General features: G+C 42.4%; 1 long non-coding RNA gene and 1 other non-coding gene across 2 annotated transcripts in view; both read right to left on the minus strand.

The window, feature by feature from the left end:
- Window positions 1-65: 65 nt before the first annotated feature.
- LOC115939573 (small nucleolar RNA SNORA70) lies at window positions 66-199 on the minus strand. The gene has a single exon (XR_014140272.1). It is a non-coding gene; the product is annotated as a small nucleolar RNA SNORA70 (small nucleolar RNA).
- Window positions 200-11,837, minus strand: part of LOC145716985 (uncharacterized) — an 88,209-nt gene continuing 76,571 nt past the window's right edge. The window contains exon 5 of the long non-coding RNA XR_014139940.1: window positions 200-464. This is a non-coding gene — a long non-coding RNA (uncharacterized LOC145716985). The remainder of the gene's footprint in view (window positions 465-11,837) is intronic.

The following is an 11,837-nucleotide window of genomic DNA, read 5'->3' on the forward strand; positions in this document are numbered from 1 at the left end:
CGCATACCTGTCTGCAGCCTAGATTGGAGATAGCATGAGGTCAGACCTCAGTGTCCACTGGAAAGAGCTGTCTCCAAGGTCCCTTAGGGCAACCTATACAATCAACAGGCTGCATACACTACCAAGGAGGCTACTGTTTGCAGCCATGGCACACTGGGCCCCCATGGACAAAGAGCACAGTCGGCTTAATTGGCTGCAGCCCTTGCAAACAATTCTGCATGCTACGTAATATCCTCCAGTAAGTTCCTTTCCTGCTCAAATTCACCATGGTGGTTTCTGTTGCTTACAACAGAGAAGAGGGACTGATATGCAGAGTCCAGGTCAATTGGCTGCCATCTTGAGACCACAAGATAGAGCAAATCGAGACATGAAGCTGCTGTTGGAGACAGCCACAATAAGCCATGTGAGAGCAGACGACAGTCCACAGTTCCCCAAGAAAAGCAGACCCCAAATACAATGAGGCTCTGGAAAAATAAAAGTCAAAGAGAGAAAAGAGACAGGCAGTTTGCACCCTATTCCCAAGTCCCAGTCCCATAAAAACAGGCCAGGCTTCATTTTCCACCTGTGGATTACCTTGAAATTCCCTGTTGTATCTTTGAAATGAATCCCTCCTTTTCTTAAAAAAGAGTTTTATTCCTTGCAACCAAATGTGTCCTGATTAAGTCAGCCAGATAAATAGCAGATCATAATAATCTGGGGACATGCGCAACAGGACGACTGGGACCCAGAGGGACTTAGAGGACAAAGCAGGAGAGGACTCTCTCTCTCTCTTTCTTCTCATAACGGAGAGTGGTGACTCTCCCTTCAGTTCAAGGGTTGCTACAAGCTTCATGTGCATGATTATTGTACTGAAACTTAAGAATCAGCAAGTTATTGGTACTACCCGGTGCGTACAAAAATCACTAGGTCATGTCTATATACTGCCCAAAGAGAACAGAGAAAGATTTAGCTAAAATGTTAACTATAAGTTGAGGGCTGAGAGAGCTCCCCGCAAAAAGGAGAACAGCTATAATACCCCACAAGGACCATCTGTCAAGATAGGCCCTGGATTACAGAGAACATGGTGGTGAGGACTTGGAGGAACGTAGCCCAGGCTTCTGGCCATCCCTTCACATTTTCCAACTCCATCATGACTACTCCCAAATGTAGACAAAACAATCTGAGCGAGCCACCCCGAGATGGCTGCGTGCAGCTTGGGATCCCGTGGGGGATGGCACCATAGTCCACTCGTTGCCCGAGAAACCAGAAAGCGCTCAGTTTCCTCCTGTCCCGGGGAGGGGGTCAGAAACCAGACAGATAATCTGATCCCCCACACCCCTCTGCTTTCTGATCCTTTTTGGTCATTTTTCATTTTTTTCATTTTTCAGGTTAACCACATTGGGAAACCATGAGAACCCTTCATAGAAGGTACTTTGCCTCTGTTCTTGTTCTTGGAGCACTCCCGAATGACCTTAAGCAAAGCTGCCTCTTATCAAGGAAAGCTAAGGAATGATCATTCTGGTTCTGATAATCAAAGCAAAAACACTGATGTCATGGGTAGTTCATAAGAATGACAATGACAAGACCTAAGCTTGAGCAGAGCACAAATCTCTGTTAGACAGTTCTCTCACTAATAAAAAGCTGTGGAATAACTCCAATTTGAAAATTCTGGGAATCCAAGATTAGCTGTTAAATTTTAGGAAAACTCCCATCATTTCTCTGTACGATTAACATAAAAGTAGCTCTATTTATAGCCTCAATGGTTTATTGCAAGAATCACATGAATAAATGTAGGAGGGGTTTGAGAGCTGTGTAGTACTAAATAGTCCCAAAGCATTATCATCATAGGGGTAGTTCTAATATCTGTAGACATACTTATCACCATTGATATCTCTAGCAAGTTATCAGAATCTAGGACCTGATCTTTTTAGATGGTAGTTAAATGAGTCTGTTTATGTAATGCACTTAGAATAGAGTTCCATGTTCAATACTCTATAAGCATGAGTTTTTTATTAGGATGATGGCATTTTATTTATTTATTTAAGAGAGACAGCACAAGCCGGCGGGGGGAGGGCAGGGAAGGGACAGAGGAAGAAGCAGATTCCCCGCAGAGCAGGGAGCCTGACAGGGCTTGATCCCAGGACCCTGAGATCATGACCTGAACCAAAAGCAGCTGCTTAACCGACTGAGCCACCCAGGCGCCCCTAGGATGATGATTAGTAGTGGTAGTGGTTACCATGATTCTCATCACTATTTTCAGTAATGGGATGGGGGGTTTTGGTTTTACTATACCACATAACTTTTTTATAATAGGAACTCAAGTGTTTGGGAAACTATCAATCCCCTAATACTATCAGCTGGGATCACATTTACCAGCATTTTATACCCAAGAAGGCAGTGTCTCACTACTCGCCCAGAGACCTGTATTCAACAAAGCTGCTGCCAACAGACCAAGGATTTCTGTTGCATTTAGTTATGACCCCTTCTCAAAGTTTGCTTTTACATCAGCCTCTCCTGAAAGCCCCAAGGCCCTATATTTCTTTTTAATTAAAATGAAAGAAATTTTTGTTTGCAGAATTTCACGGCAAAATGAAAATTTTGCATTACAAAACTCTTATTTGGGGTGGGGGGGAGATCACAGTGTAATAGTTAAGTAGTGGTAAAGGCAGTCAAAAAGCCTCCCAGATCATCCTAGAACGTCTCAAAGCATAGTCTAAATACATAATAACTGATAAATTTTACAGTCCATGATAGCCACAAAACCAAACCATATCACAGCCTGCTACAGCGAAAGGTCACTTCACAGGCGCCCCAGGGCCCAGCCATTGAAATGAGCCCCAAGTTAGCTTCACCCGATGGCAACACTAGCATTCAACTGTCACCCTCTCCTTACATTAGCATGCTGTGATTATTCCTAGCAGTGGAGCTGGGCCTCCATGGTAACGCTCTTCAGGGAGCTGGGGAAGCTCTTTAATTATTAAAATGAATAACTCTTCCCAACACATTTAATTGGAAAATATTACATGTTAAAGGGGCACTAATGGAACAGCTCTGAGAACTGAGCAGGATGATAAAGGATGCTTTTTGATGTGAATTTTAGCAATACTCTCCTCATCCCGTCACACCATGCATTATTTACTTGCTTAAAAAAAAAAGAAATCTATCATTTCATTTCTAAGTGGAGATGGAATTATTGAACCTGCAAAAGCAAAGTTTTGAATTACTCCCATGTGTTTGAGCCATTACCAACCCACAAAAAAATCAGATACTGTGAATTGTCATGTTATTTCTGACTGCTAGGAAATCAACCAAAAAATACCCTGAACATTAGATCAGCCAGTTAAAACAGACAGTCAGCATAGCTTTGCAGAGAGGTCTCTGCAATATTTCCTTTCTTGAGAAACAAAAATTTATATACTGAAAGTATTTGTCTAATTTCACCCATGGATATTCTTAAACATAGCTGCCGTATTTGCCCACTGTCATATCAATGTGTATTTCTCTGTGTGTGTTACATATTCTCAGAGAAATGAGACTTATTCCAGAGACAGGCAGAAGAACTCAATCTTATTATTAACTTGTCACACTCAAATATAGATAATTTAAGCCCTCTGACATGTTTCCTTTAATGTTCTAAATAAAGAAAGTTTTAATCATTGAAGAAGAAGAAAGAAAAAAAAAAAAAAAAAACCAGGACCAGAGTTCTCATTCAATCTCTTCATTTTGAGGTTACAAGGCTCTTTCTATGAGAGAGGGAATGATAGAAACACAGGGGATAATAATACGGAAAACTAAGGAATGGAAGACACACATATTTATCTATTGGCAAGAGGCTGTGTAATCATCAGAAAATTTCACTCTTCAACTTGTAAGCATTTTCTTTGGAAGTAGGATGTTGCTGGTACTTGGCTTAAGGATTCCAAGAACTAATTAAAAAAAAAAAAAAAGACTAAAAAAAAGCTACTTTGGTTCAGGGACCCTAGTTAGAGCTTTTCATACATTCGGTTTAATCAACATAAGATTTCATAAGGTTTGAGTAATGATAACCATCTCACATGCTGCCTACAAGAGCAATGATGCTAAACGTCATCCTAAAACTCCTCCCAGGGTCACTGGTGCACCATCCGTGGGCCCCCTGAGAATGGGACACCTCTCATGGGAGGAGTGCAAGAGCGTTCCCCTCACCTTGCCTACCCCACCCTCTGCCCATCAGCCTGGATCTGCATCTGCGGGTCCTGAAATTCTCGAGCCTCGGCTCTCCTTCTCAGTATCTCACATGAGTTTGCCCCCATCGAGTTTCTCCCTAGCGATGGAAAAGCGTGACCCAACGCGATTCTCGGACGCACTTCTCAGATGGTAGAAATAGCAAACCACACTGCTGTCTCCAAATTCCCTAGCGAGCTTTCCAGATTCTCTAGCTTTCTAAAATCCCCCTTCTCGTTCCACTGGATCTGTCAGACTGCCGGGTCCCCTAATGCTGGAGGAAAATCAAAGAGCTGCTTGACTGGAAAGGGGTAATTACTATCAGTGACATTTCCATTAGGAAGTTTCCTACCGAGCTGCTCTCATCTTAATACCAAACACTCATATTAATGCCCCCCCACAACTCAGGTCCTTACACTAATTTTTTTAAATTAAAATTCTAATGGTTTATAATGAATGACTGCTCACTGCCAGGCTGTAAAACCAATGACTCAAGGGCACATAAAGGACATGTACGTCTATCCACCTGGACGTCCATGTGCCTGATCTTAACTGTTTGCTTTACGGTGTATGATCGGCTCCTGCAGTTTTTAGTAGTTTAATAGCTGAGGCAGCACAGAAGACATGTAGACAAACAGAGCAATGGTTTTCAAACTTGCTTTAGTGGCAACCCTACCTTCACATGAACTCTTACACTAAATAAATATAAAGTCATTATTTATTAACATCCATTCATTAGCATAAATGTAATTTACAAGTTTATATATGCAACAATTTTAAGTCAGTAAATTTGCTTTATTAAAGAAAGCAGAAATCATGATTTTTTTTTTAAAGATTTTATTTATTTATTTGAGAGAGAGAAAGAGCGAGCGCACAAGCAGGGGGGAGCGGCAGGCAGAGGGAGAAGCAGACTCCGCGCTGAGCAGGGAGCCTGATGTGGGATTTGATCCCAGGACCCTGAGATCATGACCTGAGCTGAAGGCAGATGCTTCACCGACTGAGCCACCCTGGCACCCAGAAATCATGATTTAAATGAAAATTATACATAAACCTCAATGCTCAATTTATTTGCATAAATTTTTTTTTGTTTCTTCACATAGATAAGCTCTTCCTTACAGCTAGTTCTACGATCTCAAGATATTCTTCAAGCAGCATGCAACCGCAGAGGTCTTATTCCAAAGTCTTCAGGAAATCAAGAGAACCTGGCACCCTAAGTTGGTGTGTAAGCGATCCATAATGTGTGAAAATTTTGTAATAACACACATGAGTTTTTTCTTGAAGTTTGTTTGCATGTTATTTTATTACCGTTTTAATAGTTGAAATGTATCTTTAAATGGAATCTGAATCACACATTTTAAGGAATCTACAACGGGGGCCAGGGGCCGTGGAACTCCAGGGCTCTGCAGAGCAGTTTGAAAACCCCATAGAGGCAGATGTGATTGAAGTTGAGGGAGAAACAAAGAGATAAGGAAACAGTTAACTCACAGAAGGCTGTGGTCGTTGCTAATGGCAACCTCTCCCTCTTAACTCCCTCAGCACTTCCTGTATCCTTATCCCAGTGCTGATTCCATCCTCCTTGCCTTGCAGGTGAGCATGCCTGGCCCCTCCAGAAGACAGTGTGCAACTGAAGGCATGGGATTGTTGACAGGGACTGAACCAAGCTCGTCCAAAATTCATATGCGGAAGCCCTCCCTTGCAATGTGACTGGAGTTAAGATAGGGCCTTTAAGAAGGTAATTAAATTTAATGAGGTCATAAGGGTGGGGCCCTAACCAGATAAAACTGGTGTCCTTACAAGAAGAGGATGAGACACCAGAGGGGTGTGTGTCTACATACAGAGGAAAGGCCATATGGGGGATACAGCTGGAAAAGAGTCATCTACAGCCCTTAGAGAAAGGCTTCCCCGGAAACCAACCAAGCCAGCATCTTCAACTTGGACTTCTAGCCTCCAGAACTTTGAGGAAAATAAATTTCTGTTGTATAAGCCATCCACCTTGTGGTATCTTGACATGGAAGCCCAAGGAAACGAATACAATGCTAGAACAAATACGCCAGAAAAACACTGTGAGAATGAACACAATAAAAGAAATTTCTGTTTCATCATTGTGAAGTCCCCTAAATTTGATACATCACAAAATGCTCAGTAAGATCACTGTGTAAGGACTATCAATATTCTTCTGCCTAAATAAAAGCTTTTGGCATTCAAGCCTGACGGATCGATGTCCATGGATCTGAAGCGATCTCAGCTTCATTGAACAGCTCTCTCTCCCCAGAACTCACAGCACAGGGTTTTGTACATGCACGTTAAATTGGGGAAAGACATCTTTGGACTTCTTTAAACTAATGCATTTAGTTTTACATATTGCTTATCCTAGTTTCTTTTTCTTTACTCATGCTTTTCTCTTATACTAAGGATAGCAAAAGCTTGACACAGGTCTTGATTGCCACGTCGCAGTTGGTGCCTATGATAAGCATGAACAACTGATCCTGACCCATTTCCCTCTAGGTTTAGATGTGGCTTCAGAATCCTTCTTAACACAGTTCTTCAGACAGCCGCTGTCCATCAGCAGTTATGTAAAAGGAAAATTATTTGCCACCTCTTTTATACCTTTTTTTATCAGATATGGTTTTAGATCTCAGTATATGACAGGAATTTCCAGTTTTAAATATTTTTATGGCATTTATTAAAGGGTAGACTTAGTGGTTGATTTTACTCTGAGCTGTCGAATTCATCAACTCCAAAGGCATCATTCATCCCCTGAGTTGTGCAATGCAAAGCCTATACAGACTCACGGTATTCATATACTCGTTTTATTTATTTATCACTTTTAACTATTTTGAAAAAAGTTACTTTTTTAGGATATCTTTGACTCCAATAACGTTAATGACTTACATTTAAAAACAACTAATTGGCTTTTCAATTTTTTTTAAAGATTTTATTTATTTATCTGACATCGAGAGAGAGAGATCACAAGTAGGTAGAGCGGCAGGCAGAGGGAGAGGGAGAAGCAGGCTCTCCGCAAGCAGGGAGCCTGATGCCGGGCTCGATCCCAGGACCCTGGGATCATGACCTGAGCTGAAGGCAGACACTTAACCCATTGAGCCACCCAGGTGCCCCAGTTTTTCAATATTTTAAATGCCTTTAATAATTACCAAATAAAAATATTTATTTGCACTATTATTAAATGTTATTAAAAATAACTTACAATGGGACATCCAGTTTAGGGTGGCGGCCCCAACATAGCCTCTCCAAACTTTTCAACAAAACGTCATCAGAAATAGAAAAAGACAAGAACATAATTCGTTTTCAAAATCTAAGGCTGATATACCACCAAGTCTAGGAGGTACTTGCATTCTCCACAGAGTTAATAAAAGTGATTTAAAAATCATATGGGGGGGCACCTGGGTGGCTCAGTCGGTTAAGTGACTCTAAATCTCAGCTCAGGTCTTGATCTCAGGGTCAAGACTGGGCTCCCTGCTGGGTGTGGAGCCTACTTAAAAAAAAAAAATCAAATCAGTATCTAGAAGCAAAAGAAGCCTTGGAGGCTGGGAAGGCAGGACCAAACATGTTAGTTCATCTGAGATTCAACTGTGGCACCAAAAGAGATGAAAATGATACCTAAGTAAACAGAATTAAGCCAAGGTCATCTGCATTTTCTCCTCCTTCAAGTATAATTAAGTAGGGGACAAACACTGCAAGGCCTTCTCCCTTTTAAACTTGTTCACAATGCACTCTTTTGAGGACAATGACATTTTTTCGCTAGATGCTACCGTAGGTGATTTTTCTTTCTTTTTTCTTTTTTTTTTTAGTACTTTTTTTTAAAGTAGCTTCTACGCCCAACGTGGGGCTTGAACTCACAACCCTGAGATCAAGAGTCACTTGCTCCACTAACTGAGCCGGCCTAGAGCCCCAGTGGTAGGTGAGTTTTCAAAGCTCTGCCCTTCCTCTGGGTCGGCCAGCTGCCTCTGTTTTATTCTGCAAGGCTTCTTCCTAGACCTGTTGTAGGTGGATTTGGGGGACGATTTGCCTGGGCTTGGCGTTGTCAGTGAGCAAGCTATGTACATGACCTGCGTCTTGCTCTCCGTCTACTCCTGCCCAGCCTCAGTCAAGATCCCTATTACCTACGAGCAAGCATAAGGGAGGAATATTTTAGTATTAACTGCTCTGGGCTTTCTACTCCCTCTTTTTAGATGCATTCAGGCCCTCCAGGCTATGTCTTAGGGGAAGGAAGGCCACAGAACAACAGAGAAAAGTCTTGTGTCCGCTGTCTCCAAATAGAGTTCTGAAATTCTTAGCACAGGTAATAAGGTGAGAAAGATGTTGCTGAGTCTCAAAAACTCAGTTTTAAGTACCAAGAGGAAAAGTTTATCTTACTAATAACAGATGGCTTGAAAAGTCAGTTCTCTGGCCCAAACTTGATTAAAAGAGCAAAGTAAAAGTAAAAAAAGTCAGACCCTGCAGTGTCCCCAACAAGTGCCCACCCTCTTGGGACAGGTCTCAAGGGACAGCAAACTCCACACTGCAGTGGGGCTTGGAAAGCAGAAAGGACCTGAACTTACTTTCCAGGAGGGGCCTCAAGACTCTTGCACATGCCTGGGGTGGTATGAGAGAAGAGCTAAAACTTTCCTGTATTCCCAAGAGGCTGCAGAAGGACCTGGGAAAGGCTTGCCCCTCTTTCCCTCTGCCCCTCCCCCCCACCCAAATAAATAAATGATAAAATAAAATAATAATAATGCAATAATGATATTCCTGGTCAGATACTGGAGTTAAGTCGTCCCTGATAAATGCATATGTTTTGGCCACAGAAACCTAGGTAGATGCCCTTCAGACTCAATGTATCCCTTACCTCTCCCCACAGAGCTCCGAGCTCCTAAGCTAAGCAAAGGCAACTAAAGAAGATAAATTACCACTGGGCTCTCCCAAGTAGTCCTTCCAGAGTTCTGAAGATGTTATATGTACTGATTCTTAAAGCTATTTTTAGTATCTCCTGGAGATTTAGTGTGCATGTAAAATAGCCCCAGGTGGCATTCCTAAGCAAATTATGTAAATTCACTAAGCCTCAGATTGCTCATAATCAAAATGAGGCTTACAGTATCCACCATGTAAGACGTTGTGACCCTAGCACATTTGAGAATGGCTAGCCCATTCCTCCAGTGGTTCTAAAACAAGCAGCCATTGCAGGCTAAAGTAAGCATCACATTCCTGCTGTCCGCTGAACAGAAGAAAGCTAATCACCACGGCTCACTGTCCCTGTTCTTCACAAAGCAACTCCTACAGCGTATAGGGGAATCAACTGCCTTCGTTTCTCGGGACTGTCCTGGTGTTAGTTTTGAAAATCCCACATACTTAAGAACCCTGGTCCCAGGCAAACTAGAATAGTTAGTTATCCTACCTAAGTTTGAGGCACCAGATCTATGAAGCCCTCAGGGGAGCAGACATCATTCTCTATTCTCCAACTTCCACGCCATCCCAGTAAACAAACATAAACCTGTATTAGCTGCCTAGTACTGCCTAACAGATTACCACGAAGTTAGTGGTTTAAAACAGCACCCATTCATTAGCTCACAGCTTCTGTAGACCAGAAGTCTGATTGCATTTCAGTTGAGATCTCTGCTCAGGGTCTTCTGTGGTAGAAACCAAGGTATCAACCAGCCTGAGTTCTCATCTGGAGGCCGTGGGGGGAAATCCAATAGTAAGCTCATTGAGGCTGTTGACCTATTTCGGTTCTTTGTGGATGTAGGACTGAGGTCTTCATTATCTCGCTGGCTGTCATTTGGAGCCACTCTCCATTCCTAGAAGCCATCTGTATTCCTTGCCATGTGGCCCCTTCCATCTTCATAGCCACCAAGAGAGAGTCTCCCTCGCATCAAATACCTTTCACACTTCCAACCTGTTCAAGGAGAGCCCAGTCCCTTTCAAGGGCTCACCTGAGTAGGTCGGGTCCACCCAGGATAATTTCCTTTTCTTAAAGTCATCTGTGCCAAATAACATAATTTAATCATCATCATATTTAATGGTTTCAGCCACTCTCAAGGAGAGGAGATTATACAAGGGTGAGGGTCATTGTGGGTCATCTTAGAATTCTGCCTACCACACCCCCTTTCCCAAAGTGTATCAAAAGTTGCAAAAGATGCCTGACAAGCGCAAGGCTCAACACCTCACCGGACACATGCAGACAGTCTCATTTGAGGTTCTTTAGAATCAACCAATCCTTTCTCATGGAATGAATCTTGATTGAAGGTCTATTCTGAGTTTAGTACTATGTCAAGTGCTGGACATCATGACGAACAAGAGACATGATCCCTGCCCTTGTCTGGTGGGGCAAAATGAATCCAATAATCATAAAATGTAATTGTGTCTTGGACCACTGTGAAGAATGTGAGATCCTATAAAGAGAGAATGTGACCCCATCCAGGGCACAGACTGCTGGCTACCCACCAAAATCCACTCTCACATTCTACTATAGAAGAAGGCAGAAGGCTGTCCAACTGCACTGCATTGCCCTACTTCTTGTACCCTTAGGTGTGGCCATGGGACAAAGTCCTCTCCAATGAGTACAAGGCAATCGGTACCATTTCTAGGCCTGGGCCGTTAAACTCACGGTCACTCCCATTAGTGACAATGACATGGCCCAGAGCAACCATGAGTCACATGTTATGTTAGTCACCATACAGTACATCATTAGTTTTTGATGTAGTGAACCATGATTCATTGTTTTCGTAGAACACCCAGTGCTCCATGCAGTATGTGCCCTCCTTAATACCCATCACCGGGCTAACCCATCTCCCCACCCCCCTCCCCTCTAAAACCTTCAGTTTGTTTCTCGGAGTCCATAGTCTCTCATGGTTCATCTCTCCCTCTGATTCCCCCCCTTAATTTTCCCTTCCTTCTCCTCCATGTCCTCCTCCTCAATGTCCTCCATGCTATTCCTTATGTTCCACAAATAAGTGAAACCATATGATAATTGACTTTCTCTGCTTGACTTATTTCACTTAGCATAATCTCCTCCAGTCCCATCCATGTGGATGTAAAAGTTGGGTATTCATCCTTTCTGATGGCTGAGTAATATTCCATTGTATATATGGACCACATCTTTATCCATTCATCTGTTGAAGGGCATCTCGGCTCTTTACACAGTTTGGCTATTGTGGACATTGCTGCTATGAACATTGGGGTGCATATGGCCCTTCTTTTCACTACATCTGTGTCTTTGGGGTAAATACCCAGGAGTGCAATTACTGGATCATAGGGTAGCTCTATCTTTAATTTTTTGAGGCACCTTCACACTGTTTTCCAGAGTGGCTATACCAACTTGCATTCCCACCAACAGTGTAAGAGGGTTCCCCTTTCTCCACAACCTCTCCAACATTTGTTGTTTCTTGCCTTGTCAATTTTTGCCATTCTGGTGTAAGGTGGTATCTCAAGGTGGTTTTGATTTGAATTTCCCTGATGGCTAATGATGATGAACATTTTTTCATGTGTCTGTTAGCCATTTGTATGTCTCCTTTGGGGAACTGTCCATGTCTTCTGCCCATTTTTTGACTCGATTATTTGTTTTTTGGGTGTTGAGTTTGAGAAGTTCTTTATAGATCTTGGATACCAGCCCTTTATCTGTAGTGTCATTTGCAAATATCTTCTCCCATTCTGTGGGTTGC

The sequence above is a fragment of the Leptonychotes weddellii genome, chromosome 14, assembly GCF_054177405.1.
Source record: "Leptonychotes weddellii isolate Sample4059 chromosome 14, ASM5417740v2, whole genome shotgun sequence".
Lineage (NCBI taxonomy): Eukaryota > Metazoa > Chordata > Mammalia > Carnivora > Phocidae > Leptonychotes > Leptonychotes weddellii.